Source organism: Myotis nattereri (genome assembly GCF_964212035.1).
Source record: "Myotis nattereri genome assembly, chromosome: 8".
In the NCBI taxonomy this organism is placed as follows: Eukaryota; Metazoa; Chordata; class Mammalia; order Chiroptera; family Vespertilionidae; genus Myotis; species Myotis nattereri.
This window is the reverse complement of record NC_138083.1, coordinates 37,660,975-37,687,196: the sequence shown is the minus strand read 5'-3', so window position 1 is coordinate 37,687,196 and position 26,222 is coordinate 37,660,975. Positions and strand designations below refer to the sequence as shown.

The window sequence follows — 26,222 nt, the reverse complement described above, 5'->3', positions numbered from 1 at the left end:
CCCCAAGGACTGGAAGGCCAAGAGCTCAGGCTCCCCGCTTCGTGGTATCCTGGTCTCTAGGGTCCCACAGTCACAGCCCCCCTGAACCTCGGATCCTTTGGAGACTGGAGTTGTAGCAGCCCACACCATTCCTGTACTTAGTATATACATGGCACTGAAGACATGGCCACTCTGCACACAACTGAACAATTAATTGCATTCTTTCAAGAGCCCTGTGAGTCATGCTACCTCTTGTACTGCCCGGCCCCCACACTTTTTTTTTGTCTACTAAGAAGCTCTGAGGCAAATTTATAGCCTACCTTTAGCAAAGTATAACTTGAATGATCTCATTTCTATCTTTATTTTCTCTCCTCCTAATTTCTTGTTTCTTTTTCTTACTTACAAAAGGGAATATAAGAAAAAAAAAGAAGCTAGGCAGGACAGAAACAAGGGAATGAATGGGGAAATCTTCACAGCTTAGACTCACAGTTGCATATGATAATTACTAGAGTTCACAAAGAGCAAGTGCTTAGCCCATGACAGTCTCAGCTAAGCCCCTGACTTGGCATCCATCATCTCCTATAATCTCCACCACTCCTTCACGGGAGAGGGGGCCTGTGTTGTGGATGGGAAAGCAGAGCTTACAGAAAGGAAGTGACTCGCTCTGGACACATGGTGAGACAGGGCTGGAGTTGGGGCTTGAACCTCCCTGACTCCCAAACCTGACAACTACTGTGCTTCCTTCCACCCCGCCCCCCATCCCAAGGAGACCTTTGCAAGGTTGCTCAAGGTGCAGTGAGTGAGAGAGGAAGGCAAGAAACTGCCGGTGTCCAACCCTAGCCAGTTTGGCTCAGTGGGTCCCGGGTTCAATTCTGGTCAAGGGCATGTACCTCGGCTGCAGGCTCGATCCCTGTGCGGGAGGCAACTAATCGATGCCTCTCTCTCACATCGATGTTTTTCTCTCTCTCTCCCCATGCCTTCCACTCTGTCTAAAAATCAATGGAAAAAGTATGCTCAGGTGAGGATTAACAAACATAATTTCCATCCATCCACGCTGTGGAATATTAGGCAGCCCTCATATTGAAAAAGGACGAGGTCGTCTCTGTGTGCTGACCTGGGAAAAATCCTCCACGGGAAATGTGAAAAAAGAAGGCTGCAGATCAACTAGAGTAGGGTTCTATTTATAAGAAAAGCACACAAAATACAACATCATCTTTACAATGGCAGAGAAAAAGATCTGGGAAGATCTGATGACTCACACATTTCCGTCTGTAGCCTGGTTCCCTCCCCTGAAATCCGGACTCCTGTATCCAACTGTCCTTTCAACATCTCCACTTGGACGTTGAGTAGGCATCTAGAATTTGACGTGGCCAAACCCGTACTCCTGTCCCCTCCAACCTGCTCTTCCCACAGTCTCCCCATCTTGCTTGATGGTAGCTGCACCCTCCTAATGGGTCAATAAATTCAGCCTTGACTCCTGTTTGTCATCCCCACAATCAGCCCAGCAGCAAATGTGGCCATCTGAGTTTCTCAGACAGAGGAGGCAATGGTGGTCCTTGCCCTGGCCAGAGCCCACCTGGGTGCTACTCTCAGTTCTCCTGATGGGTTGGCATGGGACAGTGACCACCACAAGAGCCACAGAGAAGCAACACTCACAGGGACAATGTCAACAGCTATTGCTTCTTGAGCAATCCCACCATACCTAGGACTTGCATGCTTTGAATCAGTTACATCTTTCCTTGACCCTATGAGGTGGAGGCTCTATTATCTCCATTTAATGAGTGAGGCTCAGAAAGGTTAACTGACTTCCCCAGAGTCACACAGCTAATCAGTAGGAGAGCAGGAATTCTACCCAGTGTGTCCGCACTCAAACTCAGACACACCATGCTGCCTGCCACTGAAGCCAAGTCCTCGAGGAACACTGGAGGGAACAGAAGTTACTGACTTTGTGAGTCTGGAGAGAAGAGTTGAGGTGGAAGGGAAATGTCTGCTCCCTGAGGTCCATGAAGGATTGGCCAAGGAGGAGGGACTTGTGTTCTGTGGGTCCCTGGGAAGCAAGTGCATCGCAGGGGACCAACTTCAGCTCAGTGTAAGACAGTAATTTCTAACAACCAGAGGTCCCCTTCCCCCAAAGGAATGGGCTGCCTTGGTTGAAGGGAGTCCCAGCTCCAGAGGTGCCTGACAGAGCATCATGCTATGGATTCCATTCCTGTCAGCAAAGCAGAATGGAAAGAGATCATGCAAAAGGAGAATCAAGAAGCAGGGGAAGGGCTTGCTCCATCAGATATGAAGCCACATCAGACAGCTGTTTGTGGTAGTTCTCAACAGCGGGCAGGCCTGCCCTCCTAGGGTGCCTTTGGAAATGACGGGGACATTTCCAGATGTAACAGTGACTTATGGGCATTCTTCTACTGGCATTGAGTGCAAGGACTGGATCAGTGATACTAAAGAATCTATAATGAGCCGGACGGTCCAGGCCAGGACAGAATTGTCCTACCCCTAATGCCAATATGCCTCTGTTGAAAAACAACGATGTACAGTAATTAGTGTAGGATTGGAATAGACAACGAGATCAATGAGACCGAACAGAGCTTCCAGAAATTAATCCATAAATACACGGGCACTTAAACATAAAGTGGAGATGGCATTTCAAATCGGCGAGGAAAGGATAAAATATTCCATTAAAGCTGCTAGGGCAATAGGCTATCCACATAAACATAAAATTAGATCCCTATGTCATACCACATGCAAATATAAAATTTCAGATGGATTAAAGACCTAAATGTGAAATATAAAAGAAAAACAGAACTGTGAAATTATTAGAAGGAAATATAGTGTATTTTTATGACCTTGGGTGGGGAAGGCCTTTTTTAACAAGTTGCAAAGAAGTAAAAGCAAATAAAGGGAAAAGTGATGCGTTACTACACCGAAAATTTAAACTTCTGCGTGAAAAAGACACACAATTAAAAGACAAGCAACACACCGAAAGTATTTGTAACAAACATAACAAGGACTAGTGTCCACATATATAAACACCTTTAACAAATTAATAAGAAAAATATAAGTGCCCTGGCCGGTTTGGCTCAGTGGATAGAGCGTCGGCCTGCGGACTGAAAGGTCCCAGGTTCGATTCTGGTCAAGGGCATATACCTTGGTTGCGGGCACATCCCCAGTAGGCAGTGTGCAGGAGGCAGCTGAATCGATGTTTCTCTCTCATCAAAGTTTCTGACTCTCTATTCCTCTCCCTTCCTCTCTGAAAAAAAAATCAATAAAATATATTAAAAAAAGAAAAATATAAGTGACCCATAAAAAACTGGGCAAAGTATATGAATTAGGCATTTTGCAGAACAGGGAATTCAGATGACCATTAAATATATAATGAAGCTCAGCCTCTCTAATAGTTGGGTGATGCTAATGACAATGAGATGTTTTTGCCCAGCAGATTGGCGAAATTAAAGAGGGATAAATCAACTGATGGTGAGGTGCTGAGGAAATGGGAACTCGGATACATCCATAACAGGAGTGCAAAGTGGCGTAACTGCCTTGGAAGGCAAGTTGGCCGTGCTTATTAAAACAGAAAATCTGCTTCCAGAGAAACACTAATGCACGCTCATGAGGAAGTTCATGGCAACACTGCTTACAGTAAAGAAATGGAAATGCCGAAATGTCCACCAGCAGGAGAATGGACAAAACCTGGCATTAACGTACAAATGGAATACTGCTCAGCGGAAGAAATGAATGAATGATAGCTACACTTGTGCGTGGCTAGATCCATGGTCGGCAAACCACGGCTCGCGAGCCACATGCGGCTCTTTGGCCCCTTCAGTATGGCTCTTTCACAAAATACCATGCACGGGCACGCACGTACAGTGCGATTGAAACTTCGTGGCCCATGCGCAGAAGTTGGTATTTTGTGGAAGAGCCACACTGAAGGGGCCAAAGAGCCGCATATGGCTCGCGAGCCGCGGTTTGCTGAGCTGCAGTTTGCCAACCACTGAAAACATGATCAGTGAAAAAAGCAAAGTGCAAAGGAAATTAATTTCTTTTTTTTTAAAAACTGACTTTTTTATATATATAAAAATATATATATATTTATTGATTTCACAGAGGAAGGGAGAGGAAGAGAGAGATAGAAACATCAATGATGAGAGAGAATCATCTATCCGCTGCCTCCTGCACGCCCCCCACTGGGGATCGAGCCTGCAACCCTGGCATGTGCCTTGACCAGAAATTGAACCATGACCTCCTGGTTCATAGGTCGATGCTCAACCACTGAGCCACGCCAGCCAGGCAGAAATTCATTTTTATGATAAAATTTATGGAAAACTGTTCAAATGATACCTCTAAGCTTGGGTTTGTGAAAGTTCCCTCTGCCTGGAAAGCCTTTCAGCATTTCCTTTCCTTCCCTCCTTCCTTCCTTTCCCCCCTCCACCCCTCCCACCTATCTCCCTCATTTCCTTCCTTCCTTCCTTCCTTCCTTCCTTCCTTCCTTCCTTCCTCCCCTCCCTTCCCTCCCCTCCCTCCCTCTCTCCCTCCCTTAGATATGCTTGCTCTGCGTCGATGGGTGCTGGAGATGAGGCCAAGGCCTCAAGTTGTATCCTTGCCATGAAAAGCATTCCACTATGATTCCAGCCCCAGAATGACCCTTGACCCTGGCCCCAGACTGAGCCCTCACCTCAGACCCCCTATCACATTGTCTCTCGGGGGCTGAGACATGGGGATGATCCTGTGTCCTGCTGGTTGCATGGGCTGCTGACAACTTCCCAGGAGAGTGTGCACGAGGCAGGCTTGTCTCGTAAAGTGCAGGTGGGAGGAGTGGGTGCTATGGCTGGAGGTCGCTGGGGATGCTAAGTTGCCTCCCTTTCCCCCTGTTCTTCTCCATTACTTGCCACTTTCCCTCTTTCCTTCTTTACGTTGTTTTACTGCCAGGCCTTGAAGCCAGGGTAAGGTGTGGGGAGGGTGCAGCCAAATCTCTGGGCCCAAGAGCTAAGGCCTCCTGGGCTGGGCTAGGGAGTCAGATCTTGGAGGCCACAGGTGATCATAAGACCAGGTGGCCTCTTCCTCCCCAAAGCCAAAGAGCTGCCAAGGGGCGTAGCCATGATCACATCCAGGGCCTCAGATGGTCACAACAGGACCCTGGAGAGAAGGTGGTCCAGGACAGCCTAATTGGGCATGACAGCAGCCCTGTGGGTTGCATTAAGCTTGGAGCTGTGAGGGTAGCTGGTCGGGGAACAGCCAGAGCTGGCCCGGCCACTGATCCCCACGGGGACACTTGGCTCTACAGCTCGCGCCTGTCTGCCTGAAGGAATGTCTGTTAGCAGGACTGCCAGGTGCTGCCCCAGCCTGATGGCCAACCCCACTGGGAAGTGGAACTGGCGGCTCAGGGTGGCATTTCTAGGCCCTTCTCCATGCATATCTTCTGATACTTTCTCTGCCACCTTGGTGGTGGTGGTGGTGGGGGTCTTCCCTACCTTCTCTGGGTCTTATTTCTACAAACAACAACTAACTTGGCAGCTCTTTCCCACCCACTGTCTCTTCTGATCCTCAAAGCTACCCTGCAGGGCAGTGATGACAGCGCCCTGCTGCTGGAAATGGGGAAACAGGCCCAGAGAGGGTAAGTGACTTATCTGAGGCTGGCAGCTCACAGATGGCAGATCCAGGCTTTGAATTTCAGGCTTATTTAACATCTAGTCCCTGTTTGCAACACAACACTAATTCTCACCTCCCTGGAACCTAGGCCAGTGGTGAGGGGAGAGTGGCGGTGCCACAGACCCAAGAGAAGAGATGCTAAAGGCAGCCAAATCCAGTCTGTGTCCTGCTACCGAATCGATGCCCCCAGCAGGTCACGCCCCTTCTCTGGGCCACACATGGTGACACCCAGGATGCTTTCCAGCCTGATGTTCAAGTCTGTGGTTTCTAGTCTTTAAGGCTTTTCTTAACTCCCCCACTTTCTAGCTAAGTAACAGGCTTGGGAAGTCTCTCCTCTCTCCTTCCACATCTGTAACATGGAACCAATTACTCTTCCCACTGGGCTCATGGGGATAGACTGACTAGATATGTCACATGCCCAGCACAGGGCCTGGATCATAGCAGGTGCTCAGTAAAGAAGCATTCCCTTCTTTTCCATACCACCCCTGAGCTGCACACCCCCTTTCAGATCTGGCTCAAATCTCACACCTTCCAGGAAACCTGGTGAGACTCTAAGAGGATATCTTTAACCATCGACACTCCACCCCTGCATCAGTTTACAAAGGCTGGGCCTCATCCATTCACTTGTGTAATGGTACCAACAACCTTCCTGTTATGACTGAGGAAGCTGAGGCTAGAGGGAAATAGAATGGCCAGGTTACTTAAACTCTTTAAGCTTCATTTTGCTCACATCTAAAACAGGGATACATATGAGTACCTTGCCTGTAGGTAGATGCTAAGAAATAAAATGCATAATGCATAAAATGTTCTTAAAATGGTGCCTGGTAGACAATAACATGGGCCAGAATCCTATCTTGGATATTGCTTGGATTTGATCAATGCCAGGGCCATAGCCTCTGACCTCCTAGCTGGTCCCCCAAAACCCCGAGTCCTGGAAAGGATTCATGAGAACTCTGAAGACAGAACCATGGATAGCATCCCAGGAGGCTGGGATGAGGCCAAACTCTCTTCAGCACCACGGACAACACCCTCTGCCCTCAGAGACACCAGGGACTGGGCTACTTCACCTGTCAGCACCCAAACAGCCCAACACCAAGGTTGGTGTCAAAACCCCTCCTTCCAGGAGGGGGCGCGGTGGCACTGAAAACCTCTATTTCCCAGGTAGTTACCTGCTCTGCAATTTGCAAGGCCCAGAGTGAGCTACTTCCATTTCTATTCCCATTTGCAGTTTTTTATTACAAAGGCCTGTTTTCTTGTTTCTCCCCCAGTGATTGAGGTGCCTCAGGGAGGCTTTCTGGGGCTACTCTATTGGGAACCCTTCCCCCCCAAGCCAGGTAAGCCTCCCAAGCCTTCTCTTTTTTTACTTCTGGACTCATTCCAGACACAAGTAGTGAATGCTACTGGGCAGCGTGTCATGGCCCAGAGTGGCAGCAAGGGCCAGGCCTGCTGCCACCTCATCTCAAGGGCTGGGCTCACTGCCCTGTTCTCAAGACACTGACTAAAGAGGAAAAGCATTTCTGAGCCTTCAGCCTGTCACACACCATCACTCATCCTGGAGGCCATGTTTTATTGCCCCTCGCCCATTGATGAGAGCTAGATTCCTGCCCTGACCGCCTCCATCTCTGACCTCGCTGGCTGCCTTTGTGGTCTCATGGCAAACTCCTTGAGCTGCCTTCTTCAAGGACTCCCAGGGCTTTTGTTCAGGGGGCCCCCAGCAAAACCAGCGACTCAGTACTTCTGAGACAGCAGAAGAGGAAGACAAGGCACACAAGAATACCAGTGTCTTCCTCTGAGAAATGGGAACAAGGCCTCCTCCTCAGAGTTGTGATAAAATGAGGTTGTGTGTCCAGCACCAACCTGGGCACATAATAGGGGCTCAGTAAATGCCTGTTCTGTCCTCCCAGCAATGAAACTACAACGACAATGATGATCACTACTCATGTTGAATGCCTATTATGTGCCAGGTGCTAGGTCAAGGTCTTCAGGACTAGCAAAGGCAGGAGTGAATCTTCGAGTTTCTCCGACTAAGTATAAGTGCCAAAAGGGCAGGGACTGCCTCTGTCATGTCTCCAGGACCGTATGCCGTTCCAAGAACATCACATGTGCTTGCTGAGTGAATGAGGGAGGCAGTGAATGCAGGCAGAACAGTATAACTAAGGCAGCCACTAATAATTGAGAGGTTGCTCTATTCCAGGTGCTAAATGCTTCATGCACATTAATTATCTCGAGGAATCTTCCCAACAGCCCCTGTGAGGTGGACGCTTCAAAGGGGATCCTGCTAGCCATTCTTTCCTTTTGCCTAATTAACAGAAGTGCCCAGTTAGAAACATCATTTCACTCACTTTCCTTGCAGCTAAGGTGGCCATGTGACCGCACCTGGCAAATGAGATGCAGGCAGAAGTCCGCTGAGTGGGGCTTCTAGGAAATCTATTGTTCTGATAAGAAGGGCAGATGCAGAGAGCATGCCGTCTTTACTTTCTTTGTCCTGTCTGGAATTCAGACACAAGATCTGGAGGTGAAGCAGCCATTTTGTAGCCATGAGAATGAAAGATAGGTGCTCAGGGTGGCTGGGATTTGGGCCCTTGACCACATGCTCTGGCCCTGGCCTGCCTGCCTCTGGGATCCCTGTTACATGAGAAGAATAACCTCCTGGGTGTTTATATCACTGTTATTTTTTTTCTTCTGTTACATGCAGACAAATGAGATTCCAACTGATTCGGTATTATAACAAGTGAGGCTCAGAGAGGTCAAGTGATTTTCCCCAAGGACACACAGCAGGTGGACGATCTGAATTGGCCTCTGGGTTTAATGCAGATAAGTGTGCCTCAGCCTGAACTCACTCTGTCATGTGGGTGCTGTCAGTCCTGCCTGCAGTTCCAGGCAGTGAGGAAGCCCTTCCCACACCCAGCACTTGGCTCTCCTCTAAGACTCTTCCTGAGCTCTGGGGTCTGGCTCTGAGTTCCCCCAATGTCTCCTCTCTTACCTGACTCCACCTCCATCACACACAGGTCCAGATCCTCCCTTAAAAACGGCCTGTTTCGCCGAAACTGGTTTGGCTCAGTGGATAGAGCATCGGCCTGCGGACTGAAGGGTCCCTGGTTCGATTCCGGTCAGGGGCATGTGCCTGGGTTGCGGGCATATCCCCAGTAGGAGATGTGCAGAAGGCAGCTGATCGATGTTTCTCTCTCATCAATGCTTCTAACTCTCTATCTCTCTCCCTTCCTCTCTGTAAAAAATCAATAAAATATATTTAAAACAAACAAAAAAACAATCGGCCTGTTTCAAGTCTCAGGATTCTTTTAAAAAAAAAACATATTTTATTGATTGTTTACAGAGAGGAAGGGAGAGGGATAGAGAGCTAGAAACATTGGTGAGAGAGAAACATCAATCAGCTGCCTCCTGCACACCCCCTACTGGGGATGTGCCTGCAACCAAGGTACATGCCCTTGACCAGAATCGAATCTGGGACCCTTCAGTCCTCAGACCGACGCTCTATCCACTGAGCCAAACCGGACAGGGCAAGTCTCAGGATTCTGTTCAGATCGTGACCCCAGTGAAGTGCTCTCTTTCCTCTCTGCTCTACCTGGTCCACAGTCCCCACTGACTGCCTGCAAGCGTGCACAGCAGGCTCTCAATCTCTGCAGACAGATCTGGTTCCCAGCTCTTCCTCACCAGGCTCCTGCACCCATCACCAGAATGACCTTCCTCAAGAGCAGTCGAACTGGCTCGGACATTCTAGGCCCCCAGGATCGTGCTCCTGCCACCTTCCCAGGGAATTTAAGGGAATTTGCTTTTGCTGTTCCATCTGCTCCCCACCTTTTACCCCAATCCGCATTTGTAGGATCAGCTCCAACTTCAGGTCACAGAGAGGTCCTCTCTGACCATCCAGTGCCCACTACCACCATCCCATGCCACTTTCTCTCTCTCAGCCTCTGGGTCTCTTTGAGTACAACCAAGAATCTTGTTAATTATGTGTGTGTGGGACTGGCCAACTATACTCTACCCTGGACATGGCAGCCTCTGTATGTCCTTATTCTTACATTTCTGCCTCTGGTTACTCCTACCTGAGCTAATTCTGAGCTAATCACTGTTTTCATGTTTCCTGCCCTCAGAGCTTCTTGAGGGCAGGAAACAAGCCCATCTTTCCCATCAATCCCCCAGTGCCTGGCATGAGGCCCGCTGCTCAGGTTCAGTCAGGAGGTGCTGAATGAAGCTCAAACTCACTTCCCGCCACCCACTTTCTACTCCAGCCAAATAGAACTCAAGCTTCCCTGAACCCTCCTGTTGCAGTCGGTGCCCAGAGCCTCCCCCAGCTCTGCCTCCAGCCAGGCCTTCCTCTCCCTCCCGTCCATCAAAACCAAGCTGTTCTGTGTCTCATGTCCTCAGGGTATGGCTTCATATCTCAGCACCAACAGAATTCAAGCAGATGGGCCTTCCAGACTGCCGCGGGGGGTGAATGAAACTTTGGGACAGAGAGTGTGTTGTGAGTGTGCGTGTGTGTGAGCACCCGTGTATGTGTGTGTGTGTGTGGGGGGGGGGGCGGTGGGGGGAGACTGGCCAACTATACTCTACCCTGGACATGGCAGACTCATTATGTCCTTATTCTTGCATTTCTGCCACTGGTTACTCCTACTTGAGCTAATTTTGAAATGTCTCAGTATTCCCTAAGTAGCTATAGCTGTAAGAAAGGAGAAGAGAAAAACACGAATATTACTGAGCCCCTATTATGTGTCAGGCATTGTTCTTGGCCAAATAATAATAATGACAATGACGAGGATGACAGTAATAGTGGCTAGGATTTGTTAAGCACTTAGCACGAGCCTGACACCATCCTAAGGGCTTTTAATCAGACAGATTCTATTATCACCCCCATTTTGCAGATAAAGAAAAAGAGGCTCAGAGAGGTGGAGCCACCTGCCCAAGGTCACAGAGATGCAAGTAGCCTTGGACTCAGGTCTCTAATCCAGAATCTGCTCCTCTGCCAAGTGGATGAGGGCAATGTCCAGGCTCTCGGTCTTAGAGGGAGGGGGGGAGGAGACACGGCTTCCTCTTGCAAACCCCTGCTGCCTCTGAAGGCAGAGCTGGAGGCCACAACTCCCTGAGCAGAAGCTCTCCTGGGAGAAGGCTTGGCTGGTAAGACTTACCCTCATCTGCAAGGCTGTGGGGCAGCACTCCAGCCCCCAGAGGAAGTCGCGGGGTGGACGGAAGTCAAGTGAGCCTGGGCTCCGCTTCCCCAGTGAGGCTGAAGATTTTCCCAAAAGCCGTGGCCAAATTTATCTGCCAATCCCCCAAAGAGCCGATTCCAGCGTCTGTCTGGAAATGTCAGCCCGTGTGGTTGGAGGAACGCAGGGAGAGTTTTCCTCTAAATAGCAGGAAGCATATGGGAGGCGGATGGCGCCCGCCACCCCAACCTGCCAACTCTCGCTCAAGCAAGAGCTAAAAGGGGCCCAGAGGGTCTGGAATTCCTACCACCTCCCGGGAGGTTTTTTTGGGGGGACTGGAGACAGAGACAGTGGCAATAAGAAGGGCAGAGAGTGGGTCCTGGAAGGCAGGCAGGCAGCAGCTCCTGGCTGAGAGATGAGCACACTGAAGCCCTCAGATGAAAGTAACACATGGAAGAATTTAGTGTAACATCAGTGATGGCCATAGCAGCGCTACTCACGGAGCACCTGTTATGAACTAAATTTGGGTTAAGCACTTTATTTGAATGATTTCACTTAAACTTTGCAACCAACTCTAAGATAGGGGCTGCTATTTCCCCCATATTTACGGATGAGAAAGCTGGGGCTCAGAGGAGGAAAAACAGGAAATCAGACTCTCTGGGCTAGAAAGGACCTTCTAGATCCTCAGCTCAATCACAAATGCTCTACAGACTTTTCCGTCAAGTTGTGATGCAGCTGTTGCTTAAATACTCCAAGTGATGGGGAGCTCACCACACCCATTAGCAATGAGCAATTTGTATCCAAAAGGTTTTCCTAGTCTAAGCTAGAATCTCTTTCCCCAGAGCTTTCCCCCAGGTCTGAGTGGCAGGCCCACACCAGCCTTCCTCCACAGGGACAGGAAGGCAGGGAGCAAGGCCCCTCAAGGTCCCTGGTTTCCCCTCTGCAGGTGGCACACCCCAGTTCCCTTGGCCACTTCTGCGCCGATGACCACGGTAACCAGTCACTTACTGTGTGCCAGGCACCGTGCAAGGCCTGCCCAATACACAACCCCCTCTGACCCTCCTCACAAACACTGGGAAGACACTGCCATCACTCCATTTTACAGACGAACAAACAGGCTACACAAGGGGTAGAAACTTGTCCCAGTCATTCGATGGGGACACAGGAACCTGGAGTTCTCACTGGGCTGCTGCTCTACGTGTCCTGACAGCTGAAGAGGTCCCTGCTGGCCCTACCTGCGGGCCCTCTCATGGACACTGACCCAGCCTCTGCCAGGATTCATCTGGACACTGGTCCACCGGGCACCCAAACCCACGTCAATCCCCTCCCAGGATCAAACTTAACCCTCCCTCTTCCCTTCTGCAGCACCCACTAAGCCCCCCAGTCCTGTTAGATCTCCCTGCTGAACACCCGTCTGCACCACCCCCGGGGTCCTGCCCACTGTCACCCCCAGCTGTCACCAGTCCAATGCAAGGACCTTTCTAACGCTCAGGTCTGCCCTGCCTTTGGGCCCTTCTACCGCAAGGATCATATGCAAACTCCCCAGCCCAATAGTTGAGGTCTTCCAAGCTTTGTCCTGGGCTGAACGCTCCGACCTCCAAGCCCTGTGGCCTCAGAGTTTAGCAGGAGGCAGGTGAGAACCAATTGACCTGGCCCAGAGATCTCTGAGTGATGGGCACCTCCCGCTGATTTGCCATAGAGCACTTGCTCCCCTGATGGAGATGCCTCTCCCCGTGGCTGAATGGTGAACTCCCCTGGCAGGGGCTGCTCTAATGCATCTCCATAGCATGGCGCCTGGCACCTGGCAGGTGCTAATAAACGTTTGTGGAGTGTGAAAATGAGTGATTAAATGAGAACCCTGGGGCACGATGAAGTATCAGAGATGACCCATAAAACAGGGCTCATGCATGTCTCAGCATTGATGTACCAGAAACAAAAAATGCTGCTGTCAAAATAAAGTCGCAAAACATTTGATTCCTGAGGATTTTGCTGGCTGCCTCCAAATTTACAAGGGTATCAGGGGATGATCTGGGAGGGTTGGAGCTTCCAGAAAAAAGCTGCCTAAGTCTGAGCAGATGAAGCAACCAGGGCTCCCCTGAAGAGTGGGAGGAGGTGAGCAGGAGGGCCAGGGAGTGGGCAGGGGTGGAAGAGACTGGTCCCTGTTCCAGACCTGCCTCTAATTTGCTCTGTATTGTTGTAGGGGTAGCTCAGCCACAGGTTTTAGATTGTAAATGTAAAGGGCATTTGGAAAACTGACTGACGCAGATGTGTGTCCAAAGGCCTAAACACTCCCTCTGCTGTCAGGCTGATGTGACTCTGCCCTCCCCACTCCATTCAAGCTCCCAGCAGGGTATGCAGTCACCCAGGGCTTCCTGGTCTTGGAACACTACGGCCTAAAGAGGCAGGCTCCTGCCAGATCCCCTGGAAGGTTACTTCGGGGAGAGACCTCAGAGGCAGGTGAGTGGGAAATGTTCCAGGTGTGAGTCAGGCAGTGGCAGGATTGTGGACTTGATCGGGTGAAGGAGCTTTCTAATCAGAGGCGGAAGGAATAGAAAGTGAGCTCCCCATCTCTGAAGATGTGCAAGCAATGGCTGGACACCTTTGGATCAGAAATTCTGATCCATGGTAGAAAATAATTTAGACCAGGGGATATGGAAGGGCCCTTTGAGGGACCACTGGGTCTTTTCTCTCCTTACCCACGGGGAGCCTTGACCTGACCTCTCCAAGGTTATGCTCTCAGTACCAGCCAGATTGAGCTTGCTGACATGTCCCTTCTTCCACAACATCCCTCAAAGATGCCCCACTGCCTTCAGGATCAAGTCCAAGCTCTTATCCTGGCATTCAAGGCCCCTGTGGTCTGGACCTGCTGCCGCTCATCCACTATATGTTCTCCCGCCACACGTTCTTGACATATTTCTCCTGCAACAATGGTCTTTCCGTACTCTTCTTAGCTACTCGGCTTAGGTGTCACCTCCTCCAGGAAGACTTCCTTGCTCCCAGTCTGGCTTTTGTGCATATACTCACATTGCAGACAAATCATCGATGGGCCTCTCCCGCTCCCCTCAAAACGGCAAGACCCTTGAGGGCCAGGACAGCTCCCTGCCAGCCCAGCATGGGCCCTGACACAGAGAGGGCCAACGTTTCCTGAGCTGGACTGGCACTTCAGAGATTCGGATTTTGAGAGCCCAAAGCTGCCTCAGTGAGCTTCTGACTGTAAGTTCTGTGCTCAGGACTCTTTTCTGTAGGTACATTGTTTTATTCTGATTATGAAAGTCACACATCTTGGGAAATTCAGATCAGTACAGGAGGCAAATTTGCTGTGTTTAGCCACTGTTTGGCCTATTTAGGCTACAGCACACATTTCTGTTTGGGGGAGCTATTCTTTCCCCACTCTCCACTGGTGAAGTTCTGGTGGTGTTGACACCATCCCCAGCTGGGGGCGGTGCATAGGCCCAGGCTGCCAACCAGAGCAATTGATTGAGGGGTGGGCACACCTCCAAATTTGACCAATCAATGCCGAGACTCAAGTTTTGAGACTTGTATTTGGGCTACCTGGGAAGAAGTCTTGCATATTCCTCTGGACAGGCATCTTATCTCTGTACAAAAGAGCCCTATAAGAACATGGGGACATTGCCCTGGCTGGGTTGCTCAGTGGTTGGAACGTCATCTCACACACCTAAAGGTGGCAGGTTCAATTCCCTGTCAGGGCACATACCTAAGTTGCAGGTTTGATCCCTGGTTGGGTTGCATATGGGAGGCAACCAATCAATGTTTCTCTCTGACATCAACATTTCTCTCTCTCTCTCTCTCTCTCTCTCTCTCTCTCTCTCTCTCAAATCAATAAGAACATATCCTCAGGTGAGGATTAAAAAAACAACAACAACAAAAAGAACACGGAACAACCCAGAGGAAGCAGAGATGAGAAATAGTGAGAGAAATCGGGTCCTGGTAAAGGGTCTAAGCCCCTGGATCCAGCTGAGCCTGAAGCCATTACCTCTGAACTTTACAGTTACAAGCCAATACATTTCATTTTTGTTTAAATCCGTCTGGGCTGGGTTTTCTGTCACTTGTACTTGGAAAGTACCTGAATGATACAAGCAAAAATAAAAATAGAGCTTGTCCATATCTCACCATCCAGAGGCAACCCCCATGAACAATGTGATGGTTTTCCTTCTGGGTGTTTCTCTTGGCAGAACATGCATATATTTATTTATTTATTTCCCTAAAAACCCGAGATCGTACAATATTCACCGTTTTCTATCCTCCTACTTTTCCCTCAACAAGGCGCCACAGACATGTTTTCCATGTCTGAGAACGCCACTGTCTGGCCGGCCCATAATTTATTTAACCATCTTTTGCTGGTAGGTAATTGGGCAGTTTCTAATTTATCACTGTCATTAAGAAAGTGCAGTGAACTTACTTGTAAAATGCATAAGTTTGCTCTTGCTGGATTATGTATGACTAAGATTCCACATTCTAAGAGTTTGACTTCACCAGTGTAAGTTTCTCTCTCTGCGTTTTAAGACTCTGTGTCCATAGGTAGTATCTTTCTTCCTGGGCAGGTGTAGTGGTTATCAAAAACAGGCAAATACAAACAAAACAAACCCAAAACAAGCAAATATAGGGCCAGGGTATCCCCAGAACAGCATCTCTGGTGAGAATGCTCATTCCCAATCCTTAGGAAGCAGGCCTACATACAGTTGCAGAGGAGAAAGCTGGGGCTCGGGGCTCAGGGGTTGGGGGTGGTGCTGGTCTGGGGTCCAGCTGGCTGTGTACGCCCAGCTAAGTGGTCCACTTCCCTGGGCCTCATCCCCCAACTGGGTCTGACCCTCAGAGCTGAGCCTGTGGGACCAGTCAGCACTGAGAGCCCAGGCAGGACATGATGAGCACAGAGTAGGTGGCACCTCTGGCGGGCACGGTGGTGACAGCCGCCACCCCCGGCGATCCAACACTGAGACTGTTCCAGCCCTCTGCATGTTTTAACTCACCGAAGCCCCACAGCCACCCCCACACTGGCATTCTTGTCTCTGTTTCACAGAAGGGAAAACTCAGCATCAGAGAGAGCAAGTGACTTGTCCAAGGTCACAGCCAAGAAGTGGTAGAGCTGAGGTGTGGTCAGATCTGCTGATTCCCCAGCCCACATCTTATCTCATTTTATTGGAGAACTGCTCCAGGCAGGACTGTGGAACTCCTAAAAGCCCCTGTTTGCCTTCCCGAGATCTAACACTGAGGAAAATCGCCAAACCCAGGAAAGGTATGAAGAAGACAATGCAGATCTCCCATGTCCCCATGCCCCACATACTTCTTACAAAAAAAATGGTATCTGTTTTATAACCTCTTCTTTTTCAACTCTGTAACACACTGTGAAGTTCTTTCTGCAACAGGAAGTTGAGATCCGTGGCCCCATTTCGAACAGCTGCAGTGGGTGCCACTGTACGGCTGCAGTAAATGAATGTAACTAGTCCCCTGGTGATAGACAACTGGGTTCCCAATTGTCCTGTTATCACCAATGCTGCCAGGAACACCCTTCAGCACAGCTAACCCCCTGTCACCCTTCAGGTCCCAGCTCAAAGGCCACCTCCTTAGAGAAGCCATCTTGAACCGTTCCATGTCATCAGGCCCCCCTATCCTGTTCATCTGTATAACGTCACCATGCTAACGTCCCTCACTGCAATGATGGAGTCTCTGCTTATTCAGCTTATTTGTTTGGGTGATTGTATAATATCTGTCTCTGTCCAAGGCTGTGTGCTCTGTGAGGGACATCGACTAGCAGGGACTAGCACTCAATAAATGTCTTGGGAATGCAGGAATGCCACGGGGGCTGGCGCCCCATCTGCAGAGCAGGTGCCCCTGTTTCAGGGCTTAGAGACACCCTCTGCCATGCCACCCTCCAGGCCATGTCCCCAGCACCAGTTCAGGGACCCAGAGATCTGGCTTAGAACTGCTTGGAGCTTCCAGGCCAGATGCCTGCCCTGCTGGGACCCCAGCATCGAGCAGTACCTGCCACACACACAGGAGACACACGGGGTGCTGGAGCCTGGGAGAGCTGGCAGAGAAGCCTCCACTCACTGGCTGTGTGGCCTTGGGCCGGTCATTTCCTCTTTCCAAGCCTTGGTTCCCTCATCTGTAAATGGGGCTAACACCACTGACCTCACAGGGTTGTTCTGAAGATTAAGGAAGATAATGGACATGCTTAGCACATAGTAGGCCCTTAGGAAATGGCAGTTCAGGCCACATACAGTTAGTTCAGAGGTTGGGTCTGACTCCATCTCAACTGGATGACTGCTTTTTATATTGAATGATTCCTGGTTATGCCCTGGCCTTCTCCCCTGCCCTGTTCCCAGGGATGACCCATTCCTATCCTCCCACACTTGTCAAATGGTTAAATGCCCTGCTCTGATCCCTTGGCAGACTCCCAGATGCCTCCTCTGCTGCCTATAGTCACAGCTACCTGCCTGGCCTCCTAAGCCTTAAAAATGCAAGAGGCAGTGACACAGGTCTGAGGAACAAGTGGAGGAACCCTGCCCTTGGTGGGGAGCTTCCTGGCCCTCGATCCTCAAACACGGCCAGTGATGTCGGCCTGAGCCTGTCCGGTTTCTCCTGCACCTGAGTGCTCTTTGGCTGCGTGAGAAGTAACTGCACCTTTCTAAGCCTCACTTTCCTCCTCTGTAAAATGGGGATCGTAAGGATCCGTGAGGATCCGTGAGGATTCAATGAGATGAGCCGAAACCCTCAGTAAGAGCCTGGCATCTACGAAGTGTTCAAAAAATATTAACTATTACTGTAGTCGCTTTTCAGCCTTTTTGCTGTGACGTATAACGCATAGAGAAAAGTGCATAAAACAGGAATGCTTGCTGAATGAATTGTCACGAAACAAAGAGTTGCGTAACCACCTCCTGGGTCAATAAATAGAGCAGTGTCACAGAAGCCACTCCTGAGCCCCCTCCCAAGCCTTACAGCAGGGGTGGGGAACCTTTTCCTGCCCAGGGCCACTTGGGTATTTGTAACATCATTCACTTAAAGTAAGTTTATGTTGCTATGAGGAAAGCTCCTAGATTTATTGAATTTCAAGTCCCGCCTGCAGCTGCCTTGGCAGGGCCAGACCAAATGATTTCGCAGGCCTTATACAGCCCACAGGCCGGACGTTCCCCACCCCTGCCTTATGGCCTATTTTCTCCACAAAAATAATCAATTTTTTACCGTTATAGTGCTATTATTATTACTATTATTGGTAACAATAAGCAAATTAAAAAATGAAGTAGGGCTATTCTGCGCTGACTGAGCCAGGCTCCCGGACTCCTGTCCTGAGCATGGAGACTCCCCATCCAATTTCCCGACTTGGGCTTTGGCTGTTCTTTAAATAACTAGCTTGTTAGCAAAATAGCAGCAGTAACACCTCCCTCGCTGCCGCCCAGGCCTCCATCTTTCCTCACAATGCTGACGGCTGCTCCCCCAGCTCGTGCCAAGGAATCCCGTTCTCCGTCACTGGGCCACACATGCAGGGCTGCCAGCTATGCTGTGTTCTCAGTGGCCACATCCTGCCCCTCTGGTTGTGCCTGGCTTGGGGGACAGAGGTGGACACTGAGTTTAATTGAGATGATGAAGAAAAGGAAGCACTTAGTGAGATGCCAGGCACATAGTAATTGCTCAAGAAATGCTCGACGTTATTCAGGTGGCTCCTGTTACACATCTAGTTCCTGGGGAGAACACGCAGGGACTGGGGCACAGCCAGGAGAATTTGCAAATGATTAAATCCCACAGACACCCACAGCTCTCAGATTGAGATGTCATCACTTCTTTTCCCACAACAGCTTCTCAGACAAATGCGGCTGCTGTCTGCAGTCCCTACAATAAGCCAGGGGACCGATCAGGGGAGCTGGGTTGGGGGCAGCTAATTAATAGGGCTCTTTTCATGGTTATTAATAATAAGGCTGGCACCACACAAGTGCACTCCTTGGCTTTGAAGAAGCACTTCTACTTACATTATCTACAGCGAACTTCACATGCTTTTTTATTATCTACACTAATAAAAGAGAAACATGGTAATTGGCGTACGACCGCTACCCTTTTCATTGGCTAATCAGCGAGATATGCAAATTAACTGTCAGCCAAGATGGCGGCCGGCAGCCAGGCAGCTTGAAACTAACATGAGGCTTGGTTGCCTCAGTGACGGAGTTCCCTGCCTGCAGCTGCAGGCCTCTGAGCCTACAGTTTGAAACATTTTAACAAATACTGCCGACTTCAGCCAGCAGATTCGCAACATTGTATGCAAAGGCCAGAAACCTACTTTCAGGAGCGGAGGCCTAAGAGCTGGAGCCAAGCCTCAAGCTAAAGCTGTCCCAGAATTAAAAAAAAAAAAGGAAAAAAGAAGCGTTTCGGAGTTCAGTCACCCCCAGCCTGAAAACAGCCCTCAGCCCCTCACCCAGACTTTCCAGGCACCCCAGTAGGGACCCCCACCCTGAAGGGTGTGTGACCAGCTGCAAACAGCCATCATCCCCTCATCCAGGCTGGCCAGGCACACCAGTGGGGACCCCCACCCTGATCCAGGACACCCTTCAGGGCAAACGAGCTGGCCCCCACCCGTGCACCAGGCCTCTATCCTATACAGTAAAAGAGTAATATGCCTCCCGGCACCGGGATCAGCATGACAGGGGGCAGCGCCCAAACCCCCTGATCGGCCCTGCTCTGTGTGTGACAGGGTAGAGCCATAACCTCCCCATCGGTCCTGCCCTGAGTGTGAGAGTGGTGGCGCCCCAACCCCCTGATCGGCCCTGCTCTGTGGGTGATAGAGGGCGGCGCCCCAACCCACTGATCCGCCCTGCTCTGTGTGTGACAGGGGACGGTGCCCCAACTCCCCTATCGGACCTACTCTGTGAGTGACAGGGGGGAGCTCCTCAACCCCCTGATGGGCCCTGCTCTGTGCGTGACAGGAGGGAGCTCCCCAACCCCCTGATGGGCCCTGCTCTGTGCATGACAGGGTACGGAACCCCAACCCCCCTGATGGGCCCTGCTCTGTGTGTGACAGGGGGCAGTGCCCCAACCCCTGGATTGGCCCTGCTCTGTGCGTGACAGGGGGTCGCGCCTCAACCTCCCCATCGACCCTGCCTTGAGTGTGACAGGGGGTGGTGCCCCAACCCCCAAATTGGCCCTGCTCTGAGCCCGACCAGGGGCTGCACCTAGGGATTGGGCCTGCCCTCTGCCACCCGGGAGCAGGCCTAAGCCAGCAGGTCGTTATCTCCCGAGGGGTCCCAGACTGCAAGAGGGCACAGGCCGGGCTGAGGGACCCCCGCCCCCTTCCCCCCGAGTGCACAAATTTTTGTGCACCGGGCCTCTAGTCCTATAATATTTGCATATGATACATATTTACAAGTCTTTTTCCTCCTCATAACCATCCCATCAGGGAGGCTGGGCAGCTGTTGGCAGATGAGAGAATAGAGACCAGAGGGGCTGGCCACCCTGCTGAAGGCCTGAGCTCATTGCATGCTCTCTGGGGTCAGCAGGGCCCAGCAGCTAAAAGGCCCGTGGGCTCAGGGCTCCTGATGATGTCCAGTGGAGGGAAGGGACATCTAGGAACTTCCTTCCTTCCACAACTATTGACTGTTCCCACTCTGTGCTGGGTACCTGGCTGTCTAGTAGGGGATGAAGCAGTTTAGTGCTCACCCTTGGGAGCAGAGGCCACATGAACAGGCAGATCATAAACCAACTGTCCCATGTAGTGCTGGCTGGTGGCTGGTGACCCTCATTTGAACCATGGCATCCTCGTCTGTGACCTAGACTAGTTGTGCCTGTGTGGCCCGGGAGGTGGCGGTAGGTTGAGGTGCAGGAAGACGGTGAGTGTCAGGTGCTGGGCCGGCACTGAATGGGGGTATGTTCTCGGGATCATCGTTGTGGGAAAGATGACAGGACCAGGCGTGGTGTGTGGCCAGGGGTGGGCTGCACAACCTCAGACGGATGGTCAGAGAGGCTGCCGGGCCCTGCACCTCATCCTGTGTTGGAGTCAGTCCAGGTGGGAACTGGGGGGATGTGGGCAGAACAGACTGGAGGGGCAGGAACAACAGGGACCCCCAAGATTCCGGAACTCTGATGGCCTCGCCTCAGCCCCAGCAAGGCTCACCCCTCCCCCTCTCTTCCTGAGCCCATATCACCAACTGCCCAGCCCCTTGGGTGTGGCCAGGGCTGGCCTTTGAGGTAGACAGAGCTGGGCTGGCTGTGTATCCTCAGGCAAGTGGCTTCCCCTCTCTGAGGCTGTTTTCTCTACGAAAAGGAAGCCATCACTATGTCCACCTATTGGGTTGTTGGGAGGACTGGACAGATAAGCAGTTAAATCATAAATTGAGCTTGGACTGAGATCCCCTCACCAGCATGTGGGTGTCACTGGGTGGCAAAACTGGGCATTTCCCAACTGTGCCCAGGACGGCGGACCCAGTTACTTACCAACCAGAGGGCTACGTGCAGAGGAAAAACAGGAACCAGTCGGGAACCAGCAGGCGTCACCTCAGGAGCGGGCACTGGACCGAGGGCTGGCACACACATCCCTCCAGGCACTCAATCAGAGGCAGTGGCCAGTGTGGGACAGGGCCCTGCAGTGCTGGGAGTGACCAAGTTCTTACCACCAGGCAGCTGGCAGAAGGGGAGGCACCAGTGCCTGCAGAGATGGGGGAGAAGGTCAATTAGGAGGTGCCTGGGATAATTTCTCCACCCTGAGACCCTTTGATGGGTCCTGGGACCCTGGGGATGGACACACCACGCAGCAATCATAAAAACCCAAGTGTTTGTACACTACGCTTTTCTAAGTACTCTGGTATCCCGGCTCATGTGGGCCCCACATTGTTTTTTCAGAGGCCTATTTGCATGTCATGCATATTTATGATGCCTTTCTTACCACCCACAGAATCCCCACAGCAGCCAAATCCCCACAGCAGCCGGGAAGCTTGGTTTCAAAGGCTCTGATCCTCCCTGTCTTGCTTCTCCCTCATTTTCTCTGAATAGGGCCAGGCAGGAAAGCCAAACAGTCCTGAGTTCAAATCACAGCTCAGCCCTTCACTTGCTGAATGACACTGGGCAGGCAGCTGTCCTATTGTGAGCCTCAGCTTCCTCACTTGTCAAATGGTATTAAGAGTGCCTCCTCTGCCCTGGCTGGGTGGCTCGGTTGGTTGGAGCATCGTCCCATATACCAAAAGGTTGCGGGTTCGATTCTCGGTCAGAGCACATAACCAGGCTATGGATTTGATCTCTGGTTGGGGCATGTATGGGAGGCAACCAATCGATGTTTCTCTCTCCCTTCCTTTCTCTAAAATCAAGAAACATATTCTTGGGTGAGGACTTAAAAAAAAATGAAAAAGAGTGCCTTCTCTGAGGGCTCCTGTGAGGATTAAAAAGACAATGCAAGTAGAATACCTGGCACCGAGGAGACGCTCTGTCCCTGTCCCTGCACTCAGAGCAGGAGGCCCTTCATTGCATCATCACCTCCATCACCTCCCACATAACACATCTTGTGCAAGAGGCGAAGGGAAGCCAGGTGTCCCTCTCCACCCACTTCTCCTGAACAGGTGCCACCGCTCCTGCTTGGATCTTCAAAGCAGCAGGGACCCAGTCCTCCTGGGAGAAGAAAGGGGCTCCTCCATCCCATAACCTCCTCCCAGGAGCCTCTGGGCTGCCTTGGAGGCCTCAGTGGCATGCCCCCTCCCTCCACCCTTTCGTTCTACAGGTGGAGAAACTGAGACACAATGGAAACCAATTCTGCGGGGGCACAGAATCCAAGAGGTTGGGCCAGGATCTGAACCCAGGCTTCCACCTCTCAGTCGTGCGAGGGGAGGAACAGGGTCGGTACACAGGAAGAATATGGAGAACGGGGCCATCAGTGGTGGGGGTGGGTCATCCTTCTCTCCTGGTCATGCCCGGGCCCTGGAAAGCCCTCACCTCTCTAACTGCCTGTATCTGCACCCACTCTTTGCCAAGCCCTTCACAAGCTTGACAGCCTTTCCTTTTCCCCACAGCCCTACAAGGTTATCACTATTTTCCAAAGGCAGGACTAGGCTCAGGGAGTTTCAGTGGTTACCCACGGGCACACACACCGAGGAGGAGGCAGAGCATCTAATTCCAAGACCTGGCACTGAACCCTTGCCTCCCCCAGAGGAAGGTCACCAACCAAGACAAACAGGCATAGCCGTCTGGATGAAAAGTGGTTAAGTAGCAAGAAAAGAAAATGCCTAACTCCCCAAAAATTCTGAATTAGTGGACACAGATTCTTAAAGTTGCATAAAGATTTCAAGGTGCACCACGGGGCATGAAATTGCCAAGGCATGAGGATCCAGGGCTTGGAAGGATGTGCTCCCAAGCAAGTTGTCACTTTTAGCAAAAACCAGCCAGAGCCCAAAGCTGAAGGAAAAGAGGCGAGAGCAGAGGGAGGCGCCTGTGCAGGACAGAAGGGCAGTGGCCCTGACCTGGGGGTCCCGAGACCTGTCTTGGAGGCCCCCTACTTCCTTGCTGAGGGACCGGAACGCCCCACACAAGACAGTCTCTTGCGTCCCTGTCAGCACTGATGGCGTTTAGATTCTGGAACTTCCAACATGGATGACCGTCGAGAATATTATGTGAAGTGAAAGAAGACCACATAGTGTATGATTTCACTTCGAGGAAATGTCCAGAACAGGCCGCTCTGAGGGACAGAAAGTAGATGAGTGGTTGCCAGGGGGGGACTGGGAGGGGATGACAGCTCAGATGTTTGCGGTTTCCTTTCGGGATAATGAAAATGTTCTAAAACGGACTGTGGTGATAGGTACACAACTCTGTGAACATACTAAAAACCACTGAACTGTACACGTTAAATGCATAAATTATATGGTATGTGAATTATATCTCAAAAAAAGCTGTTACAACAATCCAACACTAAAAAAAGAAAAGATTCTTTGACTTCCAAATGGGTAGCTGTTCCCTGGGAGTCTGCAGTCCTCCCAGGGTTCTCCTGCTATGGCCTGGGAATCGAGGGAGTGTTCCCCAACAAGCCTCCCATGACCCCCCTGACCCTCTATCCCGAGCCCTTTGCACTCCATGTTTACCCCCTCCCTGACCTCCCAACTAGGTCCGGTTACTGGCTCCTCGGTCCCTTGCTTTCTCCTTCCGGCCACCTGTCGTGCTGAGGTGAGGAAAGCATTTCCATGATGACTGGCTGACCCTGCTTCCTCCACCAGACTGGGAGCTCCATGACGGCAGGGATCGCTGTCCCTCGTCAGCATTGTCAACACTCAGCGCAGTGCCTGGCGTAGAGGAGGTGCTCAGAAATGGATGCTGAGCGAATGAATGAATCGAAATTCCAAACCCTGTGATGCACACTTGGCTTCTGGTCCTGGCTCCACCACATTCTGGCCAAGTGATAAGTGGGCAAGTCAAGTAACCTGAGAGTCTCAATGTCTACCTCAGGGAGTAGCCAGGGGATTAAAAGGGGTAATGGCCCTAACCAGTTCGGCTCAGTGGGTAGAGCGTCGGCCTGCGGACTGAAAGGTCCCAGGTTTGATTCTGGTTAAGGCCATGTACCTTGGTTGCGGGCACATCCCCAGTGGAGAGTGTGCAGGAGGCAGCTGATCGATGTTTCTCTCTCATCGATGTTTCTAACTCTCTATCCCTCTCCCTTCCTCTCTGTAAAAAAATCAATATACATATTTTTAAAAAAAAGCTAGGAGGAAAACCTGTTCTCCTTTACTAAATGTCTGAGCAAAGGTTGGCCTAACAACAGAAAACCTTTCAAAAATAAAAATAAAATAAAAGGGATAATGGCCATGGAAAGTACTTTATGAAGTGGCTCCTCCCATAGCCGCCCCCTCCTTCCAGTCACTCAGGCCCACATCCTGGAGTCATCCTTGATGCCTCTCTTTCCCTCACCCTCCACATCCAAGCCATCAGCAACTCCTACCGGATCCACCTGCACATTATATCAAGACATTCATACACCACCTGACGGCTTCCACCACTGTGGACGGAGCCATCATCATCTCTGACCTGGATTATCCATGTCCTCTCTTATCTCCTGCTTCTGCGGTCGCTCCTGACACAGAAGCCAGAGGAAGCAGGTTAAGACGCAAATCAGATCCTGACCCTCTGCTATAAACACTCCATGGCCTCACTCACCTCCACTAACGGTTGGCAGCCTTACGAATGCCGCAGGTATCCCCGCCAGTTCCCCCCTTTGCCCCAGCTGCTCTGGCCTTGGTGCTGATTCTTAAATAGACCAGCCCTGCTGCTTCCTCGGGGCGTGGCACTTGCTCTTCCTCTGTCTGGAATGTTGGTTGCCCAGATGTCCGTGAGCCTAATGCCGTCCTTTCCTTAAGATCTTTGCTGAGACTTGACCTTGTCCATGAGAGGCCGTTCAGCATAATGGTTAAAACTCTTCACTGAAGAGCATGGGCTTGAGGTAAAATTCAGGCTCTGCCAGTTCCATAGCCGAGTGACCTTGGGCAAGTTTCTCAATTTCTCTGTGACTCGGTTGCTCATTTCTAAAATGGGAGTAATTACAGCACTTTCCTCGTGCGGCTGTGGTGAGCGTCAGTGATTTCAGTGAGCACAACCTCCATGTCTGCTGATACCACTGCCCCCCTCCCCCCCACTCCACCTAACATTCCCAGGGCCTGATCCTCCCGGCTTTCTTGTTCTCCTTGGCACCTGCCACTATGTAACAGGACATGAGAATGAGTGATTGATCCTGATTATTGCCTGCCCCTCCCACTAAAATGTCAGCCCAACCAGGCAGAGAGTTTGGTCTCTTCGGTTTACGGCCAGATCCCCAGAGCCCAGCACAGCACCCGGCATGTGAAGGTGCTCGGTGAACACTTTGCTCAACATGTATTTTCGATGCTGGGTAAACAGTTATTGTCATGCGCTCTGCGTTTCCCCTCCTTCCTGCCACTGACATTTTTCTCTCCGGTTCAGCTGCAGTTCCAGGTCTGCATAGTCAAATTCCTACGGGCAGTTCTGCCTGCCACCATGTGGACACCTCACGCTCTCTGTGTCCAAGGCCCAGGGTGTGACTTTCGCCGGAGACCTCGCCCTCTTGCATCAGTGCCTGACCTGGGACCTGGAACCAGCTCACCCTCTTCAGTAACCAAGAAGCCAAGAGGCTCCCATGTCCCTTCTGCCTCCTCTCTCATCCCCTCACCTGTAAAACCAAAGACCATGTCCTTTATTTCTTATCCTCCTAAATATCTCTCAAATCCTCTCCTTTTAATCGCCAGAGTCACCCCTGTCCCAGCGGCACCATCTCTCATTCAGACCACAGCACGGGCCGCCTCCCCAGGCACCCTGCTGCCTCCCTCGGTCTATTTCCTGTGCAGCAGCCAGGAGGATTTTTTCAAAACGCACATGGAACAAATAAAAGCCTCACTCTGCAAGCCTGAAAAGTCAAAATCCTCCTTCCTCAAAAAACAAAGCAACCGGGGCTTT

General features: G+C 51.0%; 1 protein-coding gene across 2 annotated transcripts in view; it reads right to left on the bottom strand.

Annotated features, from left to right (window-relative positions):
* DLGAP4 (DLG associated protein 4) overlaps positions 1-26,222 on the bottom strand; it is a 182,299-nt gene that overhangs the window by 107,068 nt on the left and 49,009 nt on the right. The window contains exon 2 of one of the 2 annotated variants that reach the window (XM_081097068.1): positions 21,225-21,435. The gene's annotated coding sequence lies outside the window, so the exon portion shown is untranslated. Of the gene's footprint in view, positions 1-21,224; positions 21,436-26,222 lie in introns of those variants that run through there. The other variant, XM_081097059.1, reaches the window with a different exon arrangement.